Source organism: Scardinius erythrophthalmus, assembly GCF_964197995.2.
Source record: "Scardinius erythrophthalmus genome assembly, chromosome: 25".
NCBI classification, from domain to species: Eukaryota; Metazoa; Chordata; class Actinopteri; order Cypriniformes; family Leuciscidae; genus Scardinius; species Scardinius erythrophthalmus.
This window is the reverse complement of record NC_138245.1, coordinates 20267417-20284516: the sequence shown is the minus strand read 5'-3', so window position 1 is coordinate 20284516 and position 17100 is coordinate 20267417. Positions and strand designations below refer to the sequence as shown.

Below are 17100 nucleotides of genomic sequence, written 5' to 3'. Positions count from 1 at the left end.
TGAAGGTCTAGCAGTCTGGGGTTTCATATCTCTGTCTCTCTCTCTTCATGTCCCTAGTGTGCTGATGGTAGTACAGCCCCAGGCAGTCTTCTCATCCAAACACACGCACACACATTACCCATACTACCGTTCTATAAATACTCACATGCCCATCACAGCCAATTACCCTCAGTGGAGCCGTGCCTCTCCGCCCAGACGCCCCACTCACTCCTCCTCGGGCCCCCTTCAGCACTGTTCCTCATTGAGACAGAGTCTGAGGATGCTGGACTAGATGCTCCCTACAGCTGTCACTTACACACACCATATGCACGTTTTAACACTCCATTTTCAATAGACATGAAAAACTTTACACTCGTTTTCCCTGAGGGCATGGAGGAGATTTTCCATACTTATGTGTCCCACAGACACTGTTAACACTAGAATATGTATTTATATGTGATAACATACATCCATGAGCATTCACAGCGACATCACAGGGCCATCTGATATTAAAAAATATAATCTACTTTAAGCAACATTTAAATGAATAAACACAGTTGATTAATATTATTTTGTATTATAATACGGCACTCGAGAGTTGATTCTGACTGGTCAATCACAGAATTCTGTGATTAAATATAAATAAATTAAAATAAAATCAATCAATCACAGCAATCTGCAATGAAATACTTTTTTTAATGGCCAATGATCAATAAATGGTGTAATCGACCATAAAAGAAAATAGCTGCAGAGCAATCAAGATAATAGGTATAAACTTACACAAAGGGGTTGGAAATTTGGTCAATGTCGAGGCTGATGATGGCAGAGACTTCTAAGACCTGTGAAGACAAAAAAGGGGGTTCATGATGTTTTTTTCTGTTCACCTGCATTTGTTTATTATTATTGCTCTAATTGTAGTTGGTACCGACATACCACTGGTTCTTAATAGAGAAAGTAACATAGAAGCAAAACTTAGTGTCCTCTGCCTGCAGACATAAGGCTTTACTGTAACATGAGGCATTCCACTTCACTTAAGCATACCATATAAATCTGTGGTAAATCTGAGTACTGGACAGGCGCTGTATAATCTTGACCTCTGAGGCATGGGAGCTTGACCTCTGTCAAACAGAGGGACTATAAGGCCTTTCCTGACTTGACAATATTGAGAGAGGAAATAACGGTGAAAAAGAAGACAGTGAGAGAGATGTGAATAATATAGAGCCATGGATGAAGTGCTGATAGAGAGTGAATCCTGCTGATGTCTCGTTCTCCTGTGGCACGCTGCACAGACTGATCTCTACGGACATTAAAGGCGCTGAGCAGGAGAAGAAAATACACACTGTGTGGATGTGAGCATGCTCAAGACATGCTAGAGATTTGCGACTTGGGGACAGCTTGTCTGTGTCCATTACATTTCCCAGTTGCACAATTCTGAGATGTCTACAATACTTTGCTTCATAACATTTGACCTAACACCAAACACAGTTGCTAACACTCTGTGCTATGAATATGAATGATATATCATATAGCTTGCTGAGGAGAGGTGCGCATTACTTTTTTTTGCCTGGTAGACAATAAAATGGGCAAAATAATCCCACAGATTTATATTGAGGGAGTGACTCAAGCTATTTCTAGTGGCCAAAATATCAGACAGACTTGCATGTGGGCTATTTTTTACATCAGCCAGTAAGAAACCAACCGGAATACTCTATAACTGCATAGCAACATGCCCAAAAACAGTCAGAACACCCTAGAAAACACCCAGAACATCCTAGCAACCACCTGGCAACCCCCCAAACACCTACTGCATAAAAGCCTAAATTCAATCTGTTTATCATATACCGTAAAGTGATCGTGTCTCTTCAGAAAATGTTGGACTAAACTGATTAATTCATATGGATTTGTTTTATGATCTCTTTATGAACTTTTTGAAGTGTCAAAGTGGTAGTTGCGTAAACTGTCAATGGAGGGACAGAAAGCTCTCAGATTTCATCAAAAAGATCTTCATCTGTGTTCTGAAGATGAACAAAAGTCTTACGGGGTTGGAATGACATGAAGGTGAGTATAATTAATGACAGAATTTTCATTTTTGGGTGAACTATCCCTTTAATGTTATCCAATCCATCTTTTTGAACGATATATTGTGCTGAAAACGACTCTCTACAGCTGGCAATTAAGGAAAGTCAGATCTGAAATGGTGAAGATAACAGTTGTGTAGCTTTGTGTGTCAAATGTGGACAGTTCTGATATAAAGGACAGGCATGAGGACATGTCAAACCAAATACAACACACAAAAGCCGGGAGGAAGGTGGTTTGAACTGCTTTCACTGACAACCAGACAAGCAGTCAGTCATGCAATCATACACAGTCTTGCTCACACTTCACTAGACCTCTTCCCAGGAGGCAGCCGTGGCTCATCTGTAAGGGCAGGTTGGGCAGTGCCCCACCAAAATATTCATCCAAAACACAGACCTCTATATAAACTGAATCAATAATAAATTGTCAGTGTGTTTAGCATTTTGCAACAAATATTTTTCAGATTCTCTAGACTATTTTAAGTCGTAAAGTAAGCAGGATATATTAAAATTTAGTGCATGGCTTCGCCAGGTGTGTATTATGGTACAGATTTTAAACTGCTCTGCTTATTTTCACGATACCTTACATAAACCTCGCTCCAGACCAAGACATTAGTCTGCATCAGGTCAGTTACTAGTTGGCAGGTCTGTTCTTCCTATGTGGAGTAGCGCATCAAATGAATGAAAGTATAAATACTTTAGTTTAAACGTGCTCATGTGAATATCCTTTATAAAGTTCAGTTGTGTTTGTTAATGTTTGAGAACAGACATGACTTTCTTTTCCTAACTGGAATTCCTCCACAACTTGTAATATTTTAAAACAACATTCGGAGCAAGGTTATTATAGTTTTGCATTTTTAAATTAGTTTTTATTTTAATATCATTTTCAAATTTCCTATAAATTTCAGTTTAGTTTTAGTTCGTTTCATTAATGGTTTTGTTAGTTTTAGTTTAGTTTTTATTTTGTGAACACATTTCTATTTAGTTTTTATATATTTAGTTTCAGTTTTAGTTTTAGTAATTATAGTTTAGCAGAGTTAACAGAACACTTCCAGTTAAAGACATTTAATTTCAGCAAAGTTTAATGTTTGCAATTTACATTTAACTCTTGTGAAAACCTCTTAATAATAAAAATAAAATAATTGTTTGAGGATGAACAAAGAACCAAACAAATGCAACTAAAAAGTAAAAAATTATATAATAATATTAAAAATGAAATCTTGTTAAACGTGGTGTATAAGAAAAAGAAAAAGATATGCGTATGATTATTATGATTATTCTTCAAGTTTATTTCTATGATTAATCCTTTCAAACATTATTCTTGTATTGATCCATTTATGCGTTTTGTTTAAAATCATATACTCATAGTTATACACATATTCAAATGTTCTCTTCAGACCAGACATTTAGTATACTTCTACTCTGACAAATATACATCTATTTCTGCTATAGACATGTTTTTTCCGTTTTCTGCTCAGTGTGGTATCTTGTCTAATATGTGTGGTAGGCCTATCTTGTTTAGGCGAGTTTCACATGAGATGGTTATCTTCCCTGGAATTAAGTATACAGCTGTATTTGCATGAGGTGGAAATCCTTCTTAGGGCTGGTTCACACAGAAAGCGGTTTTGCTTTGAAAAACGGAAAAAAGACGTGGGCACAGTGGGGAAAAAGTGCAAGGTCTCAAGATTCAAGATTCAAGAACTTTATTTGCCATTTGTGCTTGCACACATAGGAACTCTTGTGTGGTTGTTGCTCAGAGAGTCAAGTCAAGTTTAAAAAGACACAAAAGGAAGACATAAATCTATCTATAAAACATAGCCTATACATTGTAAATTGCACAAAACCCGTTAAAAGTGTAAATTTGCATTATGAATTGCACAAGTATATTGCATATTGCACAGGCCCCAGAGACAACATAATATAATATGATATATTATAGTGCAAAGTTGCGTTATAAATATATAAATAAAATGCACAGGTATATTGCACAGGCCCTGGAGACAGTAGTTCATTTTGTTTGGCCAAGAGTCTCACTGTGGCTGGGAAAAAGCTCTTATAAAAGCGTGTTCTATTTGTGATAATGCTGTCCGCTCATCTGTACCTGAGATTGTATGTACAGTTTTTGTGTGTGAGCAGGGAGTGAGCTGGATGTAGTGTGTCTCTCATAATTCTCTCTGCTCTTTTCAGGAGAGCTTAATTACGAAAACGATTATTTATTTCTGCTAATTATTATTTTGTTTCAGTTAGTTTTTCAGTAACTGTTGTTAGTTTTGTTTAGTTTTAGTTTTTCATTAATGTTGAAATTTCTATTTTATTTCAGTTTACGAAAATGTTTTTTGACCAATAGTTTTAGTCTTAGTTTCAGTTTTCGTTTACGAAAATAACCTTGATTCGGAGGCAAGTAATGTTGAGGCAAAACAACATTAGACAGATGTTGATGATTGCGTTATTTTACATTTGCCTATGATTACATATGATATCCCTTGTTTCTACATATTCCTCACACGTTTTGATCAGGAGATTCAGTAATATTTCAGAAGATGTGTAATAGCGCCCCCTACCTTATAACAGTGAAAACACAGAAATACGGAAAATTCAAGGAAATTCATGGTTGCCAGGTTTTCGTAACAAAACCAGGCCAATTGCTATTAGAAACCCACCCAATCACGGGCCTAAACTAGTTCCGGGGGATAAAAATCGAGTTCCGAAATGGGGTCGCATAAATCCAAGGACAAAAAAATAATCAACAGCAGCAACAGTGCAAAAGTAGCCCAATTCCGTGGGAAAACCACAGACTTTGCAACACTGATTCTAAGATAGCGTTATATGAGTGTGTCAGATAGAACGTTATGCTAAATAACGCAACCTCTGCCAAAAGTGTTGTATGTGCGCTGTATGTGTTCAGCGATTAAATGTAAAGCTTACAAAATGTTTATCATAAACTGTCGCTAAGACCTAGTTAACTAGCTAACTAAATTTACTGTCAGGAGCCGCTATTGCCAGGAGGTCACAAAAGGTTTTTCCTGCCTCCCTTGAAGCGCACTGTTTTACACACACATCTATTGTCTGTTTGTCACCCAACTATCTCATATTGTCCGGTAACATCTGCTCTTTATGGAATACACTTCCTGTCTGACCTCTGACATCATCCATTAGTGGATCTTTTTAGCCTTTACAGGTCAGAGGGCCACAGTAATAACAGCCTACACAGATGGAAAAACAGTCCAGAGATTTATAGAAAAAAATATGAAACATCATCCTACTAAAGCTTGGTTGTGGATGGTTATGGACACACTTAGGCCTATGCTTTAAATGAAACCAAAACTTGCACTAAAGATGCACAAAAAAAAAAAAAAGGGACAAATAAATTAGATATGTTATGAAGACTTCAGGGAAGGTAAGAAAGAAGGGTGCAGAGCTGTGTGGATCTCATGGTTGGCAGGAGCGATGGTTCAATGTTGCAGAATGACCTAGTTATACCAGGAGAGAGGATGGAGAGAATAGATGTGGGGAGGGGGTGGCAGGGAGAGGGAAGGGAGGGGACGGAGAAAAAGGGGGACCATGGAGGAAGAGAAAGAGAAGGAGTTTGGTGGAAAGCGAGAGGAAGTAGGAGGAGGAGGGAGGGAGGGATGAAGATGGTGGAAAAGGAATGGAGCGAAAGAGGCATATCTCCAGCCCTAAGGGGAACGATAAATCAATCCCGCCTCTTCATGATTAGAGCCGAAACTCTTCCTCCTCTGCCTGTTCCTCCCACTCATTGCTGTCAATTATTACCTGATGTAAATCCAGAAATAATGTACACCTGCAAAAATCTGGAAAATGACACCTTTGAGACATAAACGTTATCCTGTGGATCCATACAACCACTATCCTCCTGAGCAGAAGAGGCAAGAGCAGTGTGGATGTTTTAGTGTGTGGATGTTTTTACCGGAAACTGCCAGATGCTGACCTACTCTACTGAAGGTGGCACGAGGAGGATCCTTGCGGCAAGGAGAATATCTGGGTCATGATGCTCTGAAGAGCTTGTGGTGACAAATAAAAAAAATTTAAAAACACATTTTTTGACAGCACTGGTTTTAAATTACCTGAAGGCTTAACCGCATGAAAGTCAAAGACTTAAATACTTTTACTTACTTTAAAGATTGTTGATTACTGTTTGGAGTCGATAAGATTTTTTTTGGCAGAAATATATATATTTTTTATTTAGCAAGGATGCATTAAATTGACCAAAAGTGAAAGTAAAGACATTCATGTTACAAACGTTTTTTATTCTAATTTTTTATTCTAAATAAATGTTGTTCTTTTGACGTTTCAATTCATCATAAAATCCTGAAAAAAAAATTCCACAAAAATATTAAACTGTTTTCAACATTGATAATAATAATAAATGTTTCTTAAGCATCAATTTAGAATATTAGAATGATTTCGGAAAGATCCCAGATCAATATCGACTTAGACAATACCGCTCAAATGTTTATGGACGGTATGATTTTTTAAGTGTTTTTGAAAGAAGTCTGAAGTGTCTTGAAGAGACTTTCACACATACACAAACTCTTTTATATAACCCAAGCTAATTATTCAAATCTAATCACCATCTGAGAGATCTCTGTTATTAAAAGTGCTTTATATTTTCTTCCCTATGTGAATGCCACCAAAGAAATGTGTCTGATGGGGTCAGGAGAACCCGAAACAAGCCAAATAATTCAGGGCTTCCCAAAGAATAGCTAATTTTGTACACCATTACAGTATATGCTCTGAAACAGATAATATAAAGGGAGATGTTTCTTAGTTTGTTCACTGTTCATCACATAAGAGCAGTGTTTTTTATCTGCCTACTTCATGTCCAAAACACGCTGTGCCACATCTGAAATATTTAAGACCCCCCTTCCTCTCCTATAACCCTTAAAGTAGACCACCCTCCTACACCCTTTCAGCACAGCTTTAGTCTCTTCCCTTCTAAAGTGAAATTGGATTCTGTCTAATCTCCGCCAGCACATTCGGTTTCCTCTCATTTCCTCCTGCACTGTTTAATTCAGTATTTATCCAATGGCAAATAAGGTCACACATTCAAGTAAACAGGCCAATAGAAAACCTTCTTTGATGTGTTTTTGTATTGATTTTATATTTGATCTAATTTCTTCTGTTTAAGTGTATTATAAAAATCTGTTTTTCTGTGTGGATGCCCTGTAACTCAATAAGATGAGATGAGTTTGTGCCTCGGGAGAGACAGCGATAGGTAGGAACGAATCCTACCAAGCACACACCCAAACCCAGCTCTCCTGCAAAACACTGCTAATGACCCAGTAACCAATTCACACAAACTATTATATGCTTCTAAGTTACTTCATTTCTTTCTTTCTCTTTCTCACTTTCTTCCTTCCCCCTTCTGAACACAAACGCAACCCAATAGCTTATTATCCAAACCCGAGTTCCTGCCGTGGCCAATGGTAGATGACCTGGTCGCTAGGGCTCCATAGCAACGGCATCGGGTGAGGGGTGTTTGTGTGTATATGTGTTTGAGTGTAAAGCTCGTCCCAGAGGAGGTGTGTACTACGCCCATTACCAAGCCAGCGCGTGTGTGTGCGTTAAGGGTTGGTGGTTGTTGTTGTTTTTAAGTCAAGAAGGGAAGGTACAAAATGTACAGCCCTTTTATTTACATTATCAGGTCTGTTAGGCACCATGTGGTTAAATCAGACTCGAACGACAGGCTTACGCAGGCATAAAAAATGAAAACGGTGTAAAACGCACCTGTGTGCCGTTGCCGCGATACTAAGTAATACGGGTTCATTAGATGTGCAGCAGATGTGTGTTACTGCACAGAACAGGATTCTGGTCAAACCCCCCACCCCCGCTAAAAAAGTTCCAGTAAATATATTTCTGAATGACTTCCCTTTTTAAGATTTTCTGGAACAGCTTTAGTGATTCAGACAATATATTTCCAGACAATATATTTCTGAATGATTTCCCTTTTTAAGCATTTTTGGAACAGCTTTAGTGAATTCAAAACAAATTGACGCCATAAACTAGCCTTAGACACTGTATTCTGTATATTTTATACATATAGATTGATAGGTCACATACAGGCCAGTCATACATATTTAATGCATGCTGATACCTGTGAAGCTCACAATGAACCCCCTTCTATTGACAGCATTAAGGAAATACCTTAAAGGTCATGGATGAAAAAAAAGTCATTTTTTCCCCACTGATGAACTGACTATATTGATGTATTATAAAACTCTAATATCATCTTTCTTAAAAATAAAGGTACAACTGCAAAAAATATTGATATTTTTATAAGAATACATTTTAATATAACATTAATGTAATTTTGCTGCTCACTCTCAACAATGTTTAGATATTTTTACGAAAAAAAAAAAAAAAGACAAAAGCACACAGTGTTTTTTTTGCAGTGAAGATGCACAGTGGTTAGGAGTGATGGGTTACAAAAATAGCTGCTGGGACTCATTTCCTGGATGGGTCCATCTGCCTGGGGTTACCGTGGTGATTAAATACATTCTGGATCTCTTAATGGCCGTTGCTGTGCCATCCCACCTCCTGGGACATGGGTCCCCCACTCCTCCCTGTGTCTTTTGCTCCTCCTCCGTTCGCACTTATCATAAGGAGGGATTGGTGGATATTGTGATAGGTGTGAATATAGTCTCTAGAGACTCACGTTCACTAGATGATAAGAAACGGCTATTAGTATGCGTGCATGCATACGTGTGCGTCTGATTGAATTTGCATGTGTGTTTGAGTCTATGTGTGAATGAGTGTGTGACAGAAGAGGGGGGTCCGAGAGACGAGCTGCTGACAAATTCATTAATTAAACGTCAGAAATCTATCCACCGCAAAATAACAGCTACAAGAAACGCCCCTGGAGCTAATTTTGGAGGGTGGGCTTTTCATTCTTTTGTGATTATTCTGGACACACGCTGCCATTAAATCTCTCTAATAGAGAAAGCCAACCAACGAATAAGATGAAAATAGAGAATATGTCCCTCCTCATACAGACAAAGAGCAGACATGATGTTTTAACCTCCTTGAGTAATAAATAATGCACCTCAAATTTTGCAGTGGAATTAATACAAGACATAGAAAAGTGATTCAGAATCAGGGGTTATTCCCATTTCAGCAGGTTCCAAGGTTTATAATTTTATAATGGTTAAACCTATAAAAAATAAATTACATAGAAATGATTTTAAAGTAATTAAAAGTATGTTTTGTATAATAAATTATTAAATATACATATTACAATTATATATAGTTAAAATAAGTTAATAAAAATGTAGGGATGCACCGATATGAAAATTTTGACCGATACCGATAACCGATAATAATTCATATTTAAAAGCCGATAACCAATATATTGGCCGATAAATCTAAATCCAAATTTTTATGTAATTTCTGAGTCTGATTACAAAAACAAAAGTCTCACCGTTAAAATCCATGTCCCAAGCACACAAATATAGTGTTCTCATTATAATTCTATGGAGCCTATTTGACAAACTTGCAAAGCACATTAAACTTAACAGATTTTTTCTTTCTTGAAGTGATTTCAATCATATTTCAAGCAATTCAAAACCATCATGGTGAACAGAAGTGTCTCAGCTGAAGGATATATCGTCTAAATTTTCGTATCGATACTGATATGGTGGCCGATATATCGGGCATCCCTATTAAAATTTGTAAATAGAATTGTACAATAATTTAGGCTGATAATAATCAGTTATTTAAAATAAACTATGTTAAATATTTAACAAATGGTCAAAGTTAACCCATTTTTAGTTTGGTGTTGTGGATATTTGTGGTACAAATGCTTCAACAAAGGCTCCTCAAAGAAAACACAGCTTTAAAGCATGCTGCATAATCACACTTCAAACACATTTCACACAAACACTCTTTGCTAATCATATTCAAACAAAGAGACAATCCCCCAAAAATACAGCTAATTACTTTGTGCTTCACCTCAGAGGACCCAAAGGGTTCATGAGATGTTTTTCAAGCCCCTGAAGCAGAGAGAAGACCAGCTTTGTGGAGGACCATCCCTGTCCTAAACCATTCCGATTGAACCTGTTCCAAACGCCACAGGGTCTACGCAGTTGGTGCATTCAGGCACTGACGATAATATATGCGCATTCTATTTAGGGTGCTTTCTTAATTCTGTCGTTTATGCTAAAACCTAAAGCCTCAAGATTCACCCTTCAGTCAGATCTAAAGACACCAGCAAATCGTAGTGAACTGACTTCTGATGAATCAGTATTCCATGCCAACCTCTGTTGAACTTCATGTCTGCTTCAGCTCGTACTATTGCCCTCAGGCGCTGTGAATGTGTGCATGAGGCAACACAAGGTCATAATTCAGGTCAGTGCTTTTTAGAGACATGTTAATCGTACCTCTGAATTTATTCCTCTCATTTTTGGTGGATTTTATAGGCATGTAATACAGCCTATCTCTTACAGTCACATGAAATGCGTGTGGATAATTTCTACATGCTAGCAACACTTTTCTGTCGTCATCCATCATGTAACATCCATAAAACATGCCCTGACAGCTTCAAGCTACAATAATGGCTATGAATGGATCAAAAATCGAGGAAAGCAGAAATATATTCAAGCTTCTGATGGTGTGCTAATACTGTAGACTTTCCCTCTAATCCCACAGCCAAGTCTCTTTAGATTAGCCTTGGTCCTCTGGTGATCTTGGCAAAACAAGAACATTTATAGCTTTTCCGTGTTCCTCAGTATGTTTTTGAATGAAACCAGGGCAATGAGCATGATATTAAATTACATCACCTTATGTTATTTATTCACTCACACAGTTTCAGCAGAAAAAAAATAAAATCATGCAGTCCAAGCGCAATGCTCAAGGGTCCAACATCTGTTCCCCATCTGGGATTCGAGCATCTGGCTTCATATTCTCATCACAATCTCAGTTCTTACAGTATGATCTTACTGTAGCCTAGTTGTAAGACTATTACATTAAATTTAAAGGTCTGGAAGTGCTGACTAACAGCTGAATAATGCTGTGGGTGTAATTATGCTGCATATGATGGTAATTCTGCTGAGATTATGTAGATTATGTACAGACTATGTAGATTCACTCAGCACCACACAGGTGGCAGAAGTGCTTAGCTAGAGTTGACACTAACACAAGGGAAACGATTAATACTCCAGAAGAGCATCGCCAGTGTCACACACCAGACCTAAATCTCTCATTATGGAAAGCAGAAGGCTTTTTAAAGGACACAGACCTGGGCTAATTGGAGACGTTTTGGAACAATCCATCTACGTCTGCCCCAAACTCAGGATGTAAATGGCTTTTTAATTTTATAACACAGGTACTTATCCACTCTGAAAGGCAGCATAAACTCTATTGAAGTATATAACTGAATTCAGACTTTACAAAGTAACTCATATTTTTTATGCAATCAGAGCGCATTCTATTGGTAGAAAATCAGGCTTGATTCTACTTTGGCTAGGAGACCAGGACTATGTTAAGAATAGCATATTAAGCTTACTATTTTTTGCAGTATACAGCATATATACAGTATATACACAGTATATATATATATATATATATATATATATATATATATATATATATATATATATATATATATATATATATATATATATATATACTGTGTATATACTGTATATATGCTGTATCCAAATTTTCAACATAGAATATCGGGATGACTGACTACATTTGACCTACTATACAGCAATGCATGTATGGAAAACTGCATGGAAAACTGTATCCCATAATGCAATGCACCTGACCTAAAAAAATATATATATCTTAAATCTTCTTTTTATGGATATTTATGAACTTAGCACACACACACGCTGCACAGTATGCATTAAGCAGCATGCTATATTTCTTCTGAAACTAGTTATAATTCTGAAATTCTGAAGGTGTGTGCTAAGGCTGGAATGAGTTTTTCTTCTTTCTTTTTTTATGTCCCTGGGAGGAATTGATGGGTCTTTGAGCCTTCAGTCTAAATATTTACAGTGAAAGAGCATCTCTGTGCATTATCTGTGAGCACATTAACCTCCTCCTGTTCAGCCCACACAAAAGTATGGGCTTTTCAGCCCCCCATACACAGAAACACAAACATACAGTATACACACAAATCTACACAATCAGCCCCTTGTATTGCATGTCCGGTTGTATGGCTGATTCAACAGCGCTGATGATATTACACAACGTCATAATGTCATTGTCACAAGCCTGAGATGTTTTTGCTCCTTTTCAGGTGCATTCATCCAGACCTTCGCTCGACATGTATCTAGTTCTGGTCTAGTTCGCTAACAATATTTACAATAAGGTGTGACAGAAGCTGTTTTGTTAAATGACACTGGCCTATTTATTCCCATGTGTGTCGCAGAGATACACATGGCAGAACAAATCCTGACATGTCGCCATCAGCCACATGTGAATGCTGCGTATCGGCTCAATGAAAGCTGATGTTTCCTGGAAGACATCAAAGTCTGGACAGCCAAATGGCTGTTTTCTGATTGCACATGTGACTGCTATGTTGTAAATGTTAAACAGCTGCTTTCACCACAGCGCATATTACAATAATGAAATGAGAGTGTTTGACGGAATTGCGTAATTTTTCCCCGAAATAAATAGACAGACAACACGTAAGCCACTTGACTTCTCCAAAATACTAAACACTGTGGCACTTTCAAAATATAAAAAATATCTGTGGGGTCCAACATCTGGCAAATTCTGGTTTAACTAATCGCAAGAGTTTGGAGGGGGGACTACCTGTCTGTACAAACACTGCAGAACAAAATTTGGTATAAACCGCTTATAAATCTATTTTTACATAAATTGTTGCATTGAAATGAATAAACTAAAGTGGTTTGATGAAGGATTTGTATAAAAAAACCTTCACCTTTATATTTACGCTTTTAAAATGACAAAAACACAATAAAATGCTCCCTTTTTAGTAAACATTAAATACACTAATAGTTGAGAACTTTAAACTGTTAAAAAATGCAAAACCGACAAAATCACTGTGTAATAGCGAAGCACGATATATCGGCCACGATATCGATAATGGCCGATATATGTTCATTTTTAATGTTATCGTTATCGGTCTGATAAGTAAAAGTCAATGTCAATTTTCTTCAGCTGAGACACTCCAGATGTGCACTGTTCACCATGATGGTTTTGAATTGCTTGAAATATGATCATGCACGTACAGTTACGTGCAACATGTGATGTGCAGTGCAAGTCTGTCATATGGGCTACATAAAATTATATTGAGAACATTATAATTGTGTTCTTGGGACATGGCTTTTATTGGTGAGACATTTTTGTAATCAGGCTCTAAAAAACTATATAAAAATGTGGATTTAGATTTATCGGCCAATATATCGGCCATCGGCTTTCAAATATAAAGAATTATCGGTTATCGGTATCAGGCAAATTTTTCATATCGGTGCATCCCTATTGTGTAATCAGAGAAAAGCAAGATAAAGAGAAAGTGAAAATTATACTGAGAATGAAAACAAATAAACAAACCAAAAAAAGAAAAGAAACACCCTAAACACTTTCATTGAAGTGCTCTAATTGCTGTTTAATGGTCAGAGGAAATAATTAGTAATAATTAGTAAGTATTCTAAATTAGGTCTTGTTAAACGGTTACAATCTCTCAGAACATACACTGAGACAAAGACAGAAACACAGCACTGCAGAGTATAAATCTACACAGAACAGACAATGACATCTCATACAGTGAAATCGAGGTGTGCTTGAGGTTGTCAAGGGTAGCTGGTGTGTGTTGTGTGTATGTGCTTCAGTAAATTAGTGTTTTCTTCTGAGCGTGAGCCACATGCTCCATACATCCTCAGCTAAACGCAACATGCATCTGACTGACAGCTCTGGTCTAATTTTAGGGTAAAACAAAGACTCCTTTTCAGACTGACAAGAACTAAGATGACATTAAGTAGGGTTGGGTACCGAGACCCGGTTCCAATAGGGAACCGGTTCCGACGTAAACGGTAGTAACCAGACCGAATAAGAACGAAACTTTCGGTGCCTGATTTCGGTGCCTGACGTTTTTTTACCGCCCCCTATAAAACATCTCGCGGCACGAATGATCCAATAATAAAACATCTCCAGTAAACCAGCAGAGCGAGCATTAATTTAGTTCGTTTGTTAAATAAGAGGCGATCTAGCGCTAAAATGCGTTTTTTAAATCAAGTGATCAAAGTGCTCGTTGCCGCTGCGATCAGTGGCGCGGATACAGTGCTTTCTCTTGTGGCGCGCGCACACCGCACTGTCACTCGGACGCGCGCTTCGTTGCGGAGATCGATCTATTTATGAGGCGCCGTCTATATGATTATGTGCGCGTAGAGTTTGTGTGTGTGTGTGTGTGTGCTCGCGTCTCAGATGAGTATGCGCGGAGAGTTCCGCGCGTCTCGTGTGTGTGTGTAGAGTTTGTGCGTGAGCGACTTTAGATGTGATGTTGAGCATTTCATATTAGTTTGAGCATTCAGCAGTATACATGTATGACTACTTAGTAGGCCTATATGTGTATGCAAGGGTTTCATATGTGCGTGAATGAAGTTTGATTTAAAGGGATACTCCACTTTAAAATGAAAATTCTGTCATCATATACTCACCCTCATGTTGTTTCAATTCTTTATGAATTTCTTTCTTCTGCTGAACAGAAAGGAAGATATTTAGAATAATATCAGTAACCAGACAGTTTCTGGTCTCATTTACTTCCATAGTATTTTTTTTTTCCTACTAGCCTATGGAAGTCAATGAGACCAGAAACTGTCTGGTTACTGACATTCTTCTAAATATCTTCCTTCCTGTTCAGCAGAAGAAAGAAATTCATACAGGTTTGAAACAACATGAGGGTGAGTATATGATGACAGAATTTTCATTTTAAAGTGGAGTATCCCTTTAAGCCCTAGACGACGCCTATCTATTCATTCTGGTGAAATCACAAAATATAATGGACACAACGTGTCCCTGCTTGATATACAACCACTGATGAGCATAATCGTAAAAAATAAAAAAATAAACTACGAATGCGGATTAGAACCCAAAACCTCTGACACGCCTGACTAAAGTTCAAGTTCAGCTGCCAGTGTTCCTCTTCGGATAAGTCTAGTATTTTAATGCCAACTGCAAATCTTGCATATCAAGTATGAAGTATATCAATATCAAGTATATTTATATGAGGCTATACTGTGTGTGTTAAATATTTCTGCTCAGTGTCAGATATTTCTCTGTTTTGTAAAAGTCATAATATTAGAAGACAAAATTTTGATGTTAACTCAAGTGTTTTCGGCTACATCAGTAGCCTTTTAAACGGCACAATTTTTCATTTAATCAGAAATCAGAAAATCACTCTCTCACACACACACACACACACACACACACACACACACACACACACACACACACACACACACTCAGGTATTATTTTTTTGATAAAGTGTGTGCGGTTTAGTTTTGTTAAGTACCGTTTCAAGAACCGTTTAAGCACCGGAACCGTTTGAAAAATACCGAGTAGGTACTGGTATCGGATAAAACCCAACCGATACCCAACCCTAACATTAAGTGATGTGGTAGCAGCGAGACACGCAGAGCGACAGAAAACTTTAGAACGTGTGCGAGAGGGCAATGCAACAGAGTTCACAAAGGTCATGGCAAGAGCCAGTGAAGTTTATGAGACCCCGATCGCGCAACATGCAGGCCAGAACAAACTCAGAGATCAATATGTCCTCATCTGCAGCAGACCACTCATCAATAAGCGCCTGACTGATTTAGGAAATGACTAACTCATAAAATCACATGCATTGTGTTCAAAGGCCCTTTATTAGAATAAGGTGCAGCCACAGTGACCAACCAAAATCACAGATCGAAGCCACACAATTATTGTCAGTGAGACAATAACTCTGCAGTTTGACTAGTTTAATAAGACTGCTGGAAAATGGCCTAAATTTGCCAATCTCGCAAATATTTACTTAACAAAATCTCTCAAATACGTATTTAATTTAATCTGTCAAATATTTATTTAATTCAATCTCTAATGTATTTAATTTATCTGCTCATTTAAATATTTACATTTTACATGAATTAAAAGCTTAATATAACTATTAGAATAAGCCACAAGTCTAAACGTGTCAGACCAACAAAGCCCAGCGTAATGCGGTCAGCATGTGGGATGAAATACACACAAGAATGAATGAAAGAGAACAGAGACATACAGGCAGAAACAAAAAGGGCCAATTATCAACCCGCTGTAGTCAGTGTCTGCTTTTGAATCCAGACAGAGACACACAAATGAATATGTAAAAAAACAAATCCAATTTACCTTTCAAGCAAAAGGTCTCCGTTTCTGGTATGAGTGAGCTGGCCTGTCATCTCTATTACAGTAGATTCCTCTTTCATTTGTGCCGGCTTGGTTGTGCTTGGTTTAAAATCCTTTGACTAAAGGAGTAGGGCACTGTGGCTTACAATCTGTGCCATCAAGAAGTAAAGCATGTGTGTAGTTCCTTAATGACATGTCTTGTGGGGGCTGTTATGTCTCTGTGCATCCTTTCCTCAAACCCTTACTAACTGTCTCTGATGTTCCCTCTCTCTTTCTGCCTCCCTCACACACAGCAAACCCCGTCTGTCGCCTCCTACTTTGACTTCTCCCCGCCCACCTTATGAATAATTAATCACCATGTGGGTAGACCCCTCCCCCCTTTGAAAAAGATCCACACACGCGTGCTCACACAACAAAATCGCATACACACGATGAGGAAAAATACAAACACATGACATGAATGTATGTAAAATCGAGACAGCTGGGTGTGCTGCCCTCCCCCCTCTCAGCTGGGGGGAATTTAGCGTTTCTCAGGCTGGGATGGAAGACTCTCCCCTCCTCCAGGGCTTTCCCTCTGAGCTTGACCTCTCCATTACGACCCGCGTCTCAATCTCGTGTACGTCTGGACCCCTTTTCACTCTCCGCCTGCCCTCATGTCACCTACTGACAAATCAATACAATGTCAACAACATGCAA

At 37.9% G+C, this 17100-nt stretch overlaps 1 protein-coding gene across 3 annotated transcripts in view; it reads right to left on the bottom strand.

Moving 5' to 3' along the window:
• Nucleotides 1-16631, bottom strand: part of nfasca (neurofascin homolog (chicken) a) — a 65758-nt gene extending 49127 nt beyond the window's left edge. For all 3 annotated transcript variants that reach the window (XM_081358617.1, XM_081358618.1, XM_081358619.1), the window contains exons 1-2: nt 16408-16631; nt 760-818 (exon numbers count right to left, since the gene is read on the bottom strand). The gene's annotated coding sequence lies outside the window, so the exon portion shown is untranslated. The remainder of the gene's footprint in view (nt 1-759; nt 819-16407) is intronic.
• Nucleotides 16632-17100: the final 469 nt, after the last annotated feature.